At 40.1% G+C, this 17,397-nt stretch overlaps 1 protein-coding gene across 1 annotated transcript in view; it reads left to right on the top strand.

Annotated features, from left to right (window-relative positions):
* LOC122791686 (xanthine dehydrogenase/oxidase-like) overlaps positions 1-17,397 on the top strand; it is a 1,688,659-nt gene that overhangs the window by 443,341 nt on the left and 1,227,921 nt on the right. The window lies entirely within an intron of this gene.

Here is a 17,397-nt window from a genome sequence, read left to right as displayed (position 1 = left end):
TTTTTGACCATTTGGTACGACTCCTGTGGGTATAATTCTTGGATACAACTTTCCCTAACATACCATTTTTCTGCTGTTGCATTAATGTGCCTGCTCCGTGTTTTGAAGCTTGCCTTGTATAGATCTTGCATGATTAATTATTTTGATGAAGTCAACAGTAACACAACACAAACGTGCAGAAATGAACCACAGAATAATCACTTATTATGTCTATATGTGTATTCCTGTCACCAGTGGTCCACCCTTTCCCACCCCTTCTGTGTCATCAAATAAACCTCAATGTTTCCATAAGCCATGTTTCTACCAGCAATACCATGCTTGGTCCCTCATATGTATCATAATACACCTGTAGCATACATATAAAGATTGAAAAACTGCAACTGCCCAGAGAAATGTGCAAATCATGACACCTGAGACATGATTACAACACATATCTGTTCTGCATTCCAGTAGATTCAGACATCATTGTATGTGTGTGACATCTGGACAATACCCCACTGAACTGCTAACAATAATGTGATATTCTCTACTATCCTGGGTCGGTAACTAAGGAGCTTCAATCCTCACTACTGACTCCAGTGTGAGACTGTCACTTAAACTGGAGTAATATTTTACAATTTTCCCCTATGAACACAACAGGAACATGCTCTGTATCCTAGGACTGGACTGTATACTTCTGTCCACCTCTAATGTAACACCTTATTGCACAATTCAGAACAACATGTCCCAGATTAAGACCTCTGATACACTTACACTGAAATGCATTAAATCTCATATATCCAAACCCTTCTGAGAAAGCCTGACACAGATTTCCATCTGTGTTCTTTCCCCATAATAATAAGGTAACATGCTGCCACCAATCAGAGAGTCTTCATGCCCTTTTAAAGGGGTGTCCAATTATGAAAATTAAATATTAAAACAAATAGTAGCAAATGAACTAAGCAGCCAGACTTTTGGAGTGGCCCTGGGAATTATCAAAGCAAATATAAGCACACTCAAATCACTAAAGAAAGCACTGATTGACCAGCCACAATGTAAGTTAATTAAAAATATTTAATAATGAGAAAAATGATTAAAAATATAAAACAGTATTTTCCAATAAACAAACAGAACTCAATCACCAGGAAAATAAAATCAATACTACAGGATTGAAACCCAACATTCAGAAAAACTCTGATCAAACTGATTAGTTCAATTTTGATCATAGTGGCAGCACTTTGGATAGTGTTTAACTTCAAACGGGGACGGCACAGCAGAAGCTATTAATATTTTTGGAGGAAGTGTATCGGCAACCAGAGTGAGGTGAAGCTTCAGAATTTTCCTGCCGCCTCTAGAAGCATCTCTCTGGCTACATAGAAATGTCAGTCTGTCAAAAGCTTTTTGCTGAACAAGTAAGACCTCATTTGGGGACCCCTTCCTGTTATAAATACTCGTGGATTTTTTTCTGATGTACCTTAGAAACCAACAAAAATAATTTCTGGTATTCCACATTAAGAATGTTGGCCTTTGTCAGGATTGCTTCGTACATAGTTCTGCACTGTTTACATGGATTATTTTAAAAATTTGTGTGAATAACTGTGATTTTTAAATAATTTAAGCTGTGCTCTAACAGTCAGAATATGACTTTTGGATCTGCTGATGTTTTTAACTGAATTAGGGCTTTCTTATTTCTGAGAGAATATATGTTCTTTGATTATTTTCAATGTACTGCTTGTGTTTACTAGTGTGTTTTTTTTTTTTTTGGCCTTTGAGGCTTTTTTGCTAACTAGTGAATACTTACCTTGCCTTGGGATAGTAGACTGTCTACTGAACGCTCTTCATAAAGGAGTATTCTTAGAAAAAAAGAAGCAAAAACTTAATTGTAGGCAGATGATCAAGGTTGTTTCTGTATACAAGACAAGTGTCTATGGCTGTGAGAGTTTTGCAGTTGATCAGTTCTGGGAGCTATTTGCATTTTTACAGTTCTAGTGCAGGTATTGCCAGAGTTCAGTTCAAACTTAAATATAATATAATCACCCCTGACACTTTATAACATCTCAGCTTTAGTATTTCAAATTTAAACTAGAGGTGATATATGGGATATTGTGTTATTAGCTCCACTGGCTTTACTTTCAGATTGTATAGCAGTGTACTAGAAGCCAGACCATATGACATACATACAGCAGTCTAAGTAAGGCTTGAGGTGCCAAATATTTAAACACAAATAGATATAACTTGCAGGTTTAAGACATTTTCTGGCATTATGATCATGGCAGTATCACACTTGATTCATGAAGAAAACCCCTAGAATGATCTTCCATTGCATGTGCACTTAGAGATAAAAATGAAATGGAAAGAAGGACAGTGGTATTACTCTTATAAACCTTGAAAGTTGCTTAAGTAACATGATTTGTAATCACTGTAGAATAAAGCACAAGACAGTATGCAGAGTGAGAGTTTTTAACAGTGTTTATGGCAAATGGGGAGAAATCGGCTGAAAGCAGGCATCCAGAACAGAAAAAGAGGGCGTTCCCATCAACTGGTGTCACGATGAGGTCACAAAATGGGTGGGGCATGGATGGGAGAGGGGTGGGGATGGGCGGAGTTATGGGTGATGCAAGGGGCATGACCTTAGTCCAGTTTTAGCCACAAAGAAAGCTGGCAACCCTAGCAGTATCTGGGTCAGGACCTATCCCTCCAGCATGTTTTGTTCATTGTGATGATAAGGTTTAGATCCCTGGAGCGTGTGGCTCTGAGGGATTGGGATTTCTTTAAGTGGAGCATGTCCAACAGCTCAGGGTTTGACATGGCCTTGTATGTTAAGCAGAGATCGCCTCTGAGTAGACGATATGCCACAGAGTATAGCTGGAGTTTTTTTAGACGGTCAGCATATGGCATCTGCTTTAGGCTTGTGATTCTTTTAGTGGGTTATTTCTGTGGCCTTTCCAGCTGTTGCAGATGTCTTGTGAGGTACAAACCAAATGGGGCGTTGTATTCTATAATGGGTGTAATGAGGGATGAGTACAGTGGGACAATGACCTCCTTTTTTCTGGATGAAAAGCCCTTAGTGATGAGGTGTGCCACGTAGAAGGATTTCCTGACTGTTGTGGCAATGTGGTTATTGAAAGTGAGACCACTGTCCACTTGTGTCCCTAAGTTTCTCATCACACTTTAGATGTTTAGTGTCCTGCCACCTATGTGGTATTTCATGGGTACATGTTTTTTTTCCAAAGGGGATGACTACATTTCTTGGCATTAAGCTTGAGCCCATGGCTCTGGCACCAGGCATCTGTTTCTGTAAGGCCCTTTTGTAGAATATCCACATCATTTAGGGATTCAGTAATGGCTCCCAGTTTCCAGTCATCTGCCAACTTTATTAGCCAGAGTCCATTAGTGTTGGCCTGTACTTCAGAGAAGTAGATGCCAAACAAGAGTGGTCCCAGGACTGAACCCTGAGGTACTCCACTTGTCACTTGTCTGGAGCTGGATTTGGAGTCGGCTACTTTTACAGTCTGGGTTCTGTCAGTAAGCCAGTTGACAACCCATTGAGTGATGTTAAGATTTATGTCCAGCTTAGTAAGTTTATCTATGATTCCAGAGTGGGGGATGGTGTCGAAGGCCTTGGCGAGGTCCAGATAGGCTGTGTGGACCTCCTTACCCTCGTCCACAGCTCTGGAGACCAATTCAAAGAGGTCAATCAGATTCAGGAGACAAGATCGGCCCTTCACAAACCCAAACTGGGTGGGTTTCAGAGTCTGGAGGTTGCCAATGTCTTTGTTTATAAGTTCCATGATAATGCGTTCCATGCCCTTGCAGATCAGGCTTGTCAGACTGATGGGACGGTAGTTCCCGGGATCCAAGGTGGATCACTCCCTTGTGGATTGGGATAACTGCAGCTGTGTACCACTCAGTGGACATGTAGCCTGATGTGAGGCTATGATTAAACATGACACTTAGGTGGGGTGCCAGTTCATTTTGTAGTTCATGTAGTACACAGCCTGGGATGTCATCTGGTCCCATGGATGCTGTATTCTTGGCTTTGGAGAGTGCTGTTTCTACCTGTGTGGCTGTGATTGTCAGAATTTGGCATTCTTTTGGTATTGAGATGGGCCCTTTAGGGGGTGAGAGGGGAGTGAAGTTGGCACTAAATAGATCTATCAGGATATTGGCAATATCCTTGGGATCAGTATATTTAATGCCATTCTGTTGTAGCTCAGAGCAGATCTGAGCATTGCCATTTAGATTCTTGACATAACTATAGAATGCCTTGTGGTTGTCTTTGGAATCTTTGGAAATTTTATTTTCATAACTAGCTTTTGAGGATTTTATGAGGGATCTCAGCTTCTTACTGAGGCTGGTGAGGGAGATTTTTGCATCCTGGGATTTTCCTCTTTTCTGCAACAGTTTCTTCCAAGTTTCCCAAGTTTCAAGTTTCCTGAACTGCTTTTGTTGTATAGTTTGTTTATAGCAGGGTCCACCAGATTGGCTTCCTTTTTTTGGAGAAGAGCATCTTGGTTCTATTTGGGATGGCACGATTCATGCACGAGTGGATGTACTCGTACAGTGCCTTAGTGTAGGATTCTGCAGTCGAACTTCCAGATCCCGTCTGCGTGGGTGTTGTGAAGTTTGTCACTTCTGACTTCAGTAGCATGAAGTTGGCTTTGGAGAAGTTTTTTAAAGAGGTTTCTTACTGGGGGGTGGGGTGGGATGTGGATGTCAAGGGTGATTTGCTTATGGTCAGACCTGACCAATGAGGGGGTGACCACTGGTGTGGAGCATCTATCTCCCATGTTGGTAATGACCAGGTCTAGGATATTGGAGCCCCTGGTGGGACAGTGGATTAGTTGATCCTGGGCGTTGGAATTTATGAATTCCAAGAACCGTTGGGAAAAGGAGTTGGTACCCAAGTAGTTTTCCCAATTAATGTCAGGGTAGTTGAAATCACCTCGTATTAGGGTGTTTGGTTGTATCTTAATATTTTCCAGTATGTTTAGGAGGGTGTGGTGAGAATCTTGGGGTATGGTGGGGGATCTGTAGCAAGCTACAATTTGTATTGCAGTCTTACCTAGTGTTAGTTGCACCTGGAGAATTTCAGATGCATTGTGTTGGGCAACTAGCCTGAAGGTGTGAATATTCTTGGTGAATATGGACACTCCTCCACCTTTAGTGTTTCGGTCTTGGTTTTGTGGCTGAAAAGTGTGGTAAGAATTGTAGCCTGGTATTGCAGGGGTGCTCTCTGGAGCCTTGAACCAGGTCTCAGTCACTGCACAGATATCGATGTTCTCCATTTTTAGGAGTGCCTCGAGAGAGTGCATTTTGAGGTTTAGACGTCTAGCATTGAGTAGCATTACCTTCAGATTTTGCATGCTTGTATCTGTTATGGTGGTGGTTTTATCCTTTGAACCTTGCCTAAAAAAGGCACTATAGGGGTGGCAAGAGCTTTAGCCAGTAACCTGAATCCCAGGGGTGACAGGTGCAGACCATCTCTGGCAAAGCATTGTGGTTTGTCGATCATGTCTTCCCAGGCAGACAAATATTGGATCCCCTTTGAATGACACCAGAAGCTTAGCCAATTTTTGAAGTCAATCATTTTGTCCTTATACTGTGGTATCATTCTGGGCGAAGGCAGGATGCTACTCAGGTCTAGGGTCATACCTGCCTGGGTCACATGATCCAAGAGCTCTTCCATGTCTGTTTTCATGTAGTCCAGGGAGGTACATCTCAAGTAATTTACTCCAGCATGGACAATGACACCATCATATTTGTACTTGTTGTGGAGTGACTTGAGTGCATGCATTATGTGGTGGATCCTGGCACCCGACAGGCAGATGACTGTAATTTTCTCCTTGTTCAGCCTGGTGAGTGGGACATCAATGTGCCTGACTATAGAGTCACATATGACTAAAGTGTCGGGTACATCGTCTTGCCTTAGGGGCTGTTGTTGGGTGGCACACTGGTGTTGTGAGCTATGTGTCACTTTGGTTGTGACTGGTGTTTGTTTGCGTTTCGGCTTCGGTGGTCCTTGTTGCTTGGGCAGGTTAATGTTAAGGGCCTCCGCATATGTGGGTTTAGTGTTGCTATGTGTGGGAGTTGATGGTGTGGGTTTTGAAGGGCTATGAGTTGCTAGAGGTGTAATGCAGGTGTTAGCCTTCTCCTCTTGACTGTCTAGCGCAGTCTTGACCGGAGAGAGCTTTGCTTCCAGTTTGGCTATGTAAGTGCATCTCTCGCAGGTTGTAGTGTTGGTTGGTAGGAGGAGAGGATTGTCTGTGTACATGAGGCAGTTGCCGCATTGACCCAGTATGCCCAGATTCACCAGGTGGACAGGAGAAACCACTGGAAGCTGACCCTTGGACATGCCTGTTTAGGTGCTTTTTTGTAAGGTTTAAGAGCTGTTTTCCCTTACATTTACAAGGTACTTTGCAATTGTAGGCTGTTTAGTGCCTATGATTAATTTCTCCTTATTGACAAGGAGAGCTGAGTGCTTGTATCAGTTTCAGGCTTCCTAGTGCTTTACAGCAGGTTCTAGAGAATGTGCTAGTCACAGGGGTTCAGATTTTAGTGCTACTACTAAGAAACCAGCTAGTTTTAAGGGAAAATTTGAAGAGCAGACTTTTTGGCACCTGGAATAGTTTAACTGTAGCCTCGTAGTGCTGCACGATGTGAAAAATGTGCAAACACACACATTTTTAAGAAAGAAAGTTGAAAGGGATAGAAATCAGCCCAAAAAAGGCTAATAAAATTACAATTTCAGAGCTGGAAACCACTCCTCTAGCATTAGATAGGCAGTACAATGTTCACCAGTCCCACTGGTAGGCAGTAGGACTTCCCTCTGCCACAGCAAGGTCTGGATAGCTCTGAGCACAGAAAATAAAGTCCAGAGACAAGCAAGGTCTGGGATATGGACTGGCTAGAAAAGGTGGAAAATGAGCAAACAAGGTAGTATATATATTTTTTTGTCCTTTTTGGGTATCCACTGAACAGTACATCTCATAACTGGCTGTTAACTGAGAACTGACAACAACTGACTTTAACTGCCTTCAGTAGGCTCGTTTATAGACTTCCCTGACTGTCACAACTATTCCAGTTCTAATTTTTATTTCATATTTTGAAACTCAACCAATAGCTGTTTTCTAAAGTTCCTTCCTGTCTTTCAGCTTCTGACAGTAACACATAGCAGTCATCAACATTCCAATGACATAATCTGTAAATCATCTGAATCTGAGACAGTTTGCCTTTAGAATCTTTCTTCACAAGCATGCAAAATGTAAAAGGACACTGTTCAAGTCTTTAAAACATTCTGTACAAACAGATCATAAATCAGCATGTAAAAACCTATTTACATTATCATAGCTAGTCATGGTGGCATATAATCCACAAGTTAGTCTAAAACTATGTACAAAAACTCAGCCAGACATACTAGCAAAATAACAGTGTCTAATTTCTTCACAATGTGTATACTGCTTATTTGCATGAAAGGCGACATAGAGCACCATAGATTACTACTAATTCCTATTCTAAGTTCAACATCTCAGGATATGATTATGCATGCAGTCATACTTTGCCATCGGCAGTGCAACTGAGCTTTCCAGTGATGTGTTTCAGAGAAGAGAGTAAAAAAAAGATTTACAACAAATAATTGTTTGTTTAGGTTGTACAAGATCTTTATGTCTGTATTGAATTTGGACAGCAAGGTATCTGGATTTCCCAGTGATGTTTAGCCATTCAAGTCAGTTTGTTAATATATATGTGTACTGCAGTGGTTACAATTGCAACTGTGTTACAATGTTGTGCAACCCATTCACACATAATCTGTCACCATTATTCTGAAGTGCACTGTTATATTTAGGAAGTGTCTGTTTGTACTGTCGATACAGATTGTGCAAGCATGAGACAAGACAAGTGACAGTGACACTATAAATGTTTACTATTTCTATGTAATCACCACAAAATGAAGTGGCAGGAATGCTTGTTTGATAATCCAGTGGTTTAAAATTGTGATTGTCATTGGCATCCCATACTGTGAAACAGACTGACACCAATATGAAAAAAAAACTCAATGAAGTACAAAAGTTACAGGTATCCTTGAGTCCAGTAGCCAGGAAACGTCAAACAGGAAAAGAACTTTCTTAACGCAAGTTTATTCAGTAAAATAAAAACAGCGTTTTCGCCACCACAAAGGAGCAGCTTCATTAGAGTACAAATTCAAGTGCCAAAAAGACATACTTTTATATTCACAGGAAGTGATTCAAAGAGCACGTCACCTCCCTGTGTTAATGCTACAGGTGTTTTTCATTTACAGGAATGCAGCATTTTCAAAAACAAGCTTAACAAATTAAAACAGTGAAGCTACAAGAAAAATCTTGTTGCTTTAACTTACTAATACCTACATCTTTAAATGTATTTTGACCAAAATAAGTATAAAATGTTTTAAAACACAAAATAAGTACATAAAAGGTTTAAAAATAATCTAAAGAGATTATTATATATTTAATATTTAAAGCCAGACCTTTCATCAATACAAAAATATATGTTTTATCTGAAGTAACTCCTAAGCTTTAAAACAGCTGATATATTACAGTTTTCGTTTAATCCGGGAAACCTGAAGGCATCTAACCTTAACTGCCACTCGAGTTCCCGGTTCTCTAAAATCAGGGAAGTTGGACCACCTCTGATACCAATGGGGACTTAGTCAATCCCCATAAAAGAAAAACTATGTCCAGGATTGTTATTAACATGTTTGGCCAGTGCATTGTCGTTAAGGTTCTTTCTAATATTTTTATTATCTTTGTGGTTTTTATTTTACTGAATAAACTTGCGTTAAGAAAGCTCTTTTCCTGTTTGAAGTTTCCTGGCTACTGGACTCAAGGATACCTGTAACTTTTGTACTTCATACTGTGAAACAGGTATGTCCCCCACAGTAATGCAATATACATGAAGGACACTATATAATCTTTAGTAGAGAAGTATATCATTACATGTGACAGGTACAGTGCTGTTACATTGGCCTACACACACACACACACACATACACACACTCACACACACACACACACACACACACACACACACACACACACACACACACACACACACACACACATATTCGTCCCAAACCCTGTGATGCACAATACCAGCTGTTCCAAGTAGTGAATTTTTACTAATTAGAAACGTGCTTTTTCACATCTTTAAAGTCAGACTTCTCCTGTGGTACTTTTGGTAAATATTGCACTTTCTAGATTGTGTAGAGGGATAGGAGGTTCAATTCTCATTGTAGGGAACTTTTGTATGTTTGTGGGGGGGGGGGTCTAGTGACAAGTAATGCCTCAGTGTCAAATGTGTTGTGTCTACTTCCACTGAGGAGAATGTATTTATCTTTGGACACAGCTCCCTTCCTTCCACTTTGAACAGAAACATCCTCTCTGTAATACACTGAGGTCATCCTGCCAAAAGTGCACTCTCTCCCCTTAAGAGCAAACTTCTTCTGTGGCATTTGCAACTAATTCTGGTAAGAGGTTCATATTTCACAACAGGGAGCATGTGTGTGTGGTGTGTGTGTGTGTGTTTGTGTGTGTGTGTGTGTGTGTGTGTGTGTGTGTGTGTGTGTGTGTGTGTATGTGTGTCTTCGTGGCTGTAATATTAGGTATATATAACTGCCTGAACAGATGTTGTATCAACTTCCAATCAGGAGAAAAAATGTAATCTGAATAAGTATTCCGCCATCCCTTTATCCCAGTTTTACCAGACATCTGCAACACAGTGACAAGATCATTTTGTCAAAAGTGCACTCTATCCCTGTAAAAATCAAACTTCTATGGTGGCACTTACAGCTAGACTGTGTAACTGGTTAGGTGGTTGGTTCAAATCTGACAGTGGTGAACTTGTATGTGTGTCTGTCTGGTTCTAGTGTCATGGAAATAAAGCTTCAACAACAGATGTGCTGTGCCCACTTCCACTCAGAAGGAAACTTTAACTTTGAACATATCTCCCTCTGCAGTTTTAACATTAACTTCCTCTCTGCAACACATTGATGAGGTCATCCTGTCAAAAGTGCACTCTCTCCCCCCTTAAGAGTCATACTTGTTCTGTGGTACTTGTAGCTAATACTGTGTTCTCTAAATTGTATAACTAGATAGGAGACTCAAATCTCTAAGTGGGGAACTTGTGTGTGTGGCTTCAATGCCAGGTATGTATAGCTTCCTCACTGGATGAGTTCTATCAACCCTCAGTCATGGAAAGATTTTAACATGGGAAAGGATACCACCATCCACTTATCCAACTTTTGCTATAAACATCTTCTCTGCATCCCACTTGTAGATCATTAGATGTGTCTAGGACTTACTGAATGTTTCCCCCCTAAGTTCCCTGTCCCTAGACAGTGCCACCATCTACTTCAATGATGCATTCATAAACACTCTCAACAACCATGCCCCTACAGGAACTAAACAAATCAGAGCTAATGCCTCCTCCTGGCTGTACAAGGAAACCAAGCTTACCATGCTAGAAAGAGATAAAACCTGGAAACTATATAAAAAAAAAAAAACTAAACTACCCAACCATCTACTAAAATTCAATCAACTTTGTAACTCCATAAAAAATCTTATAACCAGAGATCGTAAAACATACTACCTCAAATGTCAAACCAGCCACTCAACCAAACCCTAAAAAGTTCTGGTTGATAATCTACTCCATCCGCCACCCAGATAACAAAGAGAGCCCCAGCCCAAACCCAAACCTTACAGACCTGGACACTGCCACTCAATTTAACACCTTCTTCATAGACTGCATAGCCAAACTGTCCTCCTCCTTTCCCTACCCACCCAACATTAACTCCTCCACCCCCCCAACCACTAACCCCCCCCCTTTCAACCTTGAACCCATTCCCACATGTACCATAAAAAGACTAATACTCTAACTAAAACCTAGCCGGAAATCAACAGACAACCTCACAACAGCCTTCCTAAAATTATCTGCTGGCAGCATAGCCCTTCCCATTTCCATCTTAATCAACAGATCCATCCGAGAAGCATATGTCCCATCCATCTGTTGCCAAGCATACATTATCCCACTACACAAAGGAGGAAAAAACACTGACACCTTCAATTTCAGACCGATAGCTATCATTTCCCCTCTTTCAAAAATCCTGGAGAAATGTATCCATACTCAACTCATGTCATATCTTACTCAAAACAACCTTCTTACCCCGCATCTATATCAGAACATCAAATGCTAAAAATTGCGAATGCTCTTTTATCAAACTTAAAAACAAGAAACCTTAAAATGTCGAAGGAACAGATCCAGGAAAAAAATTTGCTGATCCAAAAAAAAAAACAATGTACAGGCAAAATAAAATGGGGGGCTTTGCCCCCCATATCCCCCAACTTAAATATAACAACTCCGAGATCACACCACAGTGGAGAAAGCAGCAATGTCCAGAGAACGGCCCATTAATTTTTTTCCCTGGGAAAAAAATCGATGTTCCACGCCTTCAACATTTTCAGGTTTCATGTTTTAAAGTTTGATAAAAGGGCATTCGCTAATTTAAGCATTCGCACTTTTGATAGGAACCCCTTACCCCTACTCAACACGGCTTCCGTCCTGGCCACAGTACCATGACTGCCCTCCTATCCTTTCTTGAAACCATAAATAAAGCTCACAACTCTGGTAAACTTGTATCTTTCCTGTCCCTTGACCTGTCCAAACCTTTTGACACCATCTCCCACCCTCTACTGTTAACTCAGCTCTCATCTCTCAACCTCTCCACCTCCACCTTAGCCTGGTTCTCAAGATACCTCTCTGAATGTCAACAAGCTGCTCAATGGAAATCCTCAAATTCCCACTTTCAAAACACCCCCACCGGGGTCTCGCAAGGTTCTTTTCTGGGATCTCTTCTCTTCAATATAATTATTAATTTCCACCACACCATCCCTAACTCATCAATAATCCAACATGCAGATGACTCAACAATCATCTGCTCTGCTACACCGTCTCCGACCTAGTTCTAAAAACTCAGTCATCCTTCTCTAAAACAGAATCCTGGATGAAAAATAACCACCTTGCTCTTAATGGTAATAAAACTAAACTTATGATCTTCTCCCCCTCCAGAAACCCCCCAATAGACAAAAACTCTTTCTCAATATTCAGTAGTAGTAATATCCCAATCAAAATCAATACCAAACTCCTTGGCATCATCATTGATGACTATCTAAAATGTGTCACTCGTATTCAGTCCACCATTAAAACAACAACAAAAACTGGGACTTTTATACAGGCATAACTGCTACCTCTCCCCCTCCAATAGAAAACCCTAACTTCCTCCTACCTTCTTCCCTCTCTGATGTATGGCGTCCCCCTGTTAAACAATCTCCAACTCAGTCTACAATCCAAAATCAAATCATGCTTTAATAAAATAAGCACATTTGCTACCAACTCAAAAAACTCCTCCCATCACTGCCACACTCACCACACTCTACAATGCCTCAAATTTCCCAGTTACTTGACCTTGCTTAAACTCACTAATGCTCACAAACTCATCCACAAACCTACTAGCTGCCCTTCTCTCTATTCCACACTAAGCCCCTACATCCCTAACCACTCACTCAGATCAAAAAACCAAAACTTCCTACAAATCTACAAACCCTCACGACCCCCTGGCTACCTCCTACTGTCCTGCTCTATCTCTAAACTATGGAACTTTCTCCCTCCCAACCTTCGCAATACCCCCGACCACACCAAATTCAAATCTCTCTTGTTCTCCTATCTCACAACTAAATGGATCTGCCCACCCTACTCCTGAACCTAAATTCCCCCTCCAACCATCCACCCTTCCACCCTCTGCAATAACCAATTCTTAAACCTCCCCATTATACTCTAATTGGAACAGTCAACTACTGTACCCAGTCCTATCTCCCAAACTGATGACTTTCCTCGCAAAAAAACAAAACAAACAAACAAATAAATAAATATATATATATTTATATATATATATATATATATATATATATATATATATATATATATTTTTTTTTTTTTTCACAAGTATTTCTCATTTGTCTGTATCAAAAATGTTAATTCACATTATTTTTTATTGTATCATACAACGTATTTCTTTGTGAATTTACTGTATTGTATGCTGTATTTTTCTCAAAAGAATTGAATGTTTTTCTGTAACTTTTTTGCAGCTTTTCTCCCCAGGCCTGTACTGAAAACAGGCTCTTCATGGCCCAGTGGACTTCCCCAGCTATCAAACTGAAATAAAAAAAAAATAAATAAATAAATTATGTATAAGATTCCTATTGAGCTACTGTAGCTTGATAGCACATGCATATAAGTACTGGGCATGTGCAAGAACATTGCCATTTTGTACAGTCAACCAGAGTGAGTGCAGTCATGAATGGAGATGCACATGTGAGTGTGCTTGAAGTAATGTGTGAATCAGTTAGCTTCAATAAATGTTCCAGTTACAGTTCCTGAGAATGTTTATGCACAATAAATATCTTGGCCCATACACCGCTTCATCATCTCTTTTGAATGCATGAGAAAAGCAACACCACCGATGAAGTCATCATATCAAAAGTGCACACTATGCCCTTACAATTCAGACTTCTCCTGTGGCAATTATGACTAATTCTGTGCTGTATCTGTTGTGTAACTAGATAGGTAGAGGGTTCCCATCCAGCACTGGGTAACTAATGTGAGTGTGTTGTATCAGTGGCAACACTACATATGTAAATTTCTACTTAGGAGATGTATTTTTACTGTTAGAGGATTGCCTTAAAGATCTGTATTACCCTTAGGCAATAAATAGTTCTGGAAACACAATACTTACATCATGCTATCAAAAATGAACCACATCAAAGTGGTTTATGAGTAACCCTGTGGAGCTGTTTTTCTTATACTGTGCTCTCTAGACTGCTTAATTACAGAGGGAGTAGATTTAAATCTGACAAAGACTGACTCCTGCCCATGTGAGTTTATCAGTCATGCTGTGTAGTGAAGGCTTCTAATGCACATAGTATGTATAGCTGTGTATAATTGTGCACTTCAACTGTCTTCATACATTTTAGAAGCACATCAACATATGAAAGAATGGTGATATCATCCATTTAAATGTGCACTGCCATGATTATAAAAGGATATCTTCTGTGTCTCATGTGACTCAGTCAGCATTCTGTACCTTGTGATCTTAGGTAGTGTGTTCAAATCCAGCCATTACTCCTTTGTCTCAAGCATGTCAGTAGTCTGTGAATGTGTAGCCAGGTAACAATGTTGTCAGAAAGCTATCTGCTGTGTACATGTATGTCTGGGGATTCCTATTACAATGATTTCTACTCATTTTTCACACAAATACTTTAGTGGATAATGATGATACCATGGGATGAGATTTGGCCTTCCCATAAGAACTACTAAGGCTTTTTCTGTGGCATGAGGACATGATACTATGTTCTTTATCTGTTGGTTTAGTAAGGCATGTGTTCAAACTGTGATTATCCACACATTGTGCATATTTGCCATTCTCCTGGCATAGTGACAGCTGTATTATGCATCACATGTGTCTAGGTATACCTAACAGCAGGTAATGTCATGTGAAACACACACATATAGCAACAGTATTTAAAGAAATGACAGGCACACATATTCTTTGCAATAACATGATGTCATGGCTTCAAATACCTAAATGTCTCACACCTGTAGCACCAGTGGCACCATGGCAAATTCATTCTTCCCAAAATCACGTAGCTTCTGTTGTCACATAGTCAGGTATTCAAAACCCTCATTAGCTGACTGGAAGTATTGCCTGTCCTAATGCTGTTATGCATGAGTGACATCCACAAGTATTATAATGTGTACAGTTACAGGGGGAGAAAACTCTTCTATATCCTTTTATCTCATACAAATTGCAACACAATCATATGATGTAATGATTTCACATGAGTGGAATCTCACAACTTTGTTAAAATTTCCACTGTGGAGCATATGATTCAGCTTGTATGCAGTGGACTCACATAGCTCACTGTTCAATTCCAACCAAGAGTAACATTCTATGAATGCACTAGTATTACACAAATAACATTGGATAAAGTTATTATTCTCAAGTTTTACTTTGTAAAAAGAAATATCAAGTCATTTTGCAATATTCTGTCAGTAAAACAGTTGTTCTGCGAATGTCATGGTGAAAATCCTCCTGCATCACATGCATCCAGTAATGACTTGTATAACATATCTACATAGATGCAGTTTGTTTCAAATTGAGACAATGTTGCTGGACAAAACAGGAACAGCTCCTTTGGCCAAGAAACATTTGATTTTGCACAGCTCACAGTTGTGTGAGCATTAACATAGTTACCATTCTGACAAACACATATTGTACACATTATCCTTGGATGTCCTTTATTATGTCACACATTAATTTCATTTCTTTGTGACAAGATTAATTGCTTAGTTGTGTGGCAAACACAGTCAATGCACTGCTCATAGAGTGTGTATTATGATAGGCAGGGGTTTCAATCTAGTAACATCTGTCCATCACAGAACTATATCAGACAGGAGTGGCTTAGGCAGAGGAAGCATTTACTGTACAGCTAGAGGGGAACCATTTTAGGGCATCAGCTTCTATGGCAGGGGATCCATACCTATTAATATAGGCATGTACTGTAAGCCCTTCAAGTGCGTTTGTTATGACACAGTACAGCTTTTTCCATGACATCACAGATTGATATGCATCTTTCTGGTATCTGTCCTGGCATGTGTTTGAGTCTGGCAAGATGCAAATGTTGAGTAAGTCATTGATTATTTACAAGCATTACTTAATTTCCAAACAAGAATGCATTGTATTGTATGTCTTCCACCAAACATTTTTGCATTACTGTAATTGTTTTATTCACACTGTACAGCTTTATTGGACATGAGGTCTTACACAGCATGTTTTCCTGTATGGCATGATGTCAGGTCATCATAACGTGTGACTGGGCCTGTGTTTGAACACTTTCTTGTGTGTTTGGATTGTTTACATGCAATTATAGTAGTGGTCGCTGTAATGGTTTTTGAGCACACCCTGTATAATCATGGAGTAGATGCACTCCATTTACAAGTGGAGACCTTGAACTACTGCAGTATCATCAGATCTGTGTTATTTGTCACTTGTGTATTTTGATTCACATTATATTGCTATTTATGATGCCCATGTATATAAAACATATGCTAGTTTAAGACATGTGTCAATGTGATATACACCCCATCTATGGTTGTTCAGTGACAATAAATATTAAAACTTGTCCCTTTCATCTCTGCTTGACTCAGCTGCTGAATAGCTCATGCCTTGTTTATACAGCATGGATGGACGATACGTCTCTGTGATGCCCGTGCACTGGCCCAGCAATCAAGGAGCCTCAATCCTCACCACTAACACCAGTGAGGGGCATCCATACAGGGAAAGGATAATAAGTACACACACAGTAAAATACAATTTCCCTTAAGAGCACACAGAGATCACAGTCAGTCTGGGACTGGTTTCTCCCTTTCTCTCCAGGTCCCAAATAAGACTTCCCACTGGCACAGCTATAGGGTCCAGATCTCAGCCTAGTGGGCAAGTTAAAACTTCCAGCATCCGCTCTGTCCAACCAGTGCTTCGTGTCCCTGCCCAAGTAGCTGACACACACACACACACACACACACACACATACACACACACACACACACACACACACACACACACACACACACACACACACACACACACACACACACACACACACACACACACACACACACACACACACACACACACACAAACACACACTTTGAGATAACAGTTATATACAACCACACAGACACTCCATGGGAAGGCTGGCACAGATTATACAGTTGTGCCCCTTTTAAACAGACTATATGGTAGAAATCACCGCCACCACCCAGCTAATATTTATCAGCAACTCAAAGGCCCTTATGAAAAAGGTGTCCAATTATTACTGTGCAATATTGTTATCCAAATGGTAAGTGTGAATGAACAGTCAAGACTTATCTGGAGTGACTTGGTACAGTATCACTATATACATGCAATGTACTCATAGAGCTTAAATTATCTCTTCACAAAACAGCCACAGTTGAAAGGTTTAAAAATATTTAATAATAAATAATAAAAACACAAGACAATATTTCTTGCTACACAGTGCCAGTCAAGAGTTCAGAGATCATAGAGAAATAATACCGTAGAAAAGTTCTGACATCACAGAAAAACACAGTCTAATCTTCCTAATTCCTTGCTATTTCTAAGAGAAAACACAGTTCTAAAATCCTACTTACATCTAGACACAGGCAGTGCTGAGTTGGATGTTCTCAAAAGAAATTCTCAGAGCTTTCTGATTCTCTCTCTTTAAATTGATAACACAGAGCTGCTTCACATTACATCATTCTTCACACTTC

This window comes from Protopterus annectens, chromosome 1.part2, assembly GCF_019279795.1.
Source record: "Protopterus annectens isolate FY-2018-M chromosome 1.part2, PAN1.0, whole genome shotgun sequence".
Lineage (NCBI taxonomy): Eukaryota > Metazoa > Chordata > Ceratodontiformes > Protopteridae > Protopterus > Protopterus annectens.
This window is presented reverse-complemented; position numbering and strand designations above follow the sequence as displayed.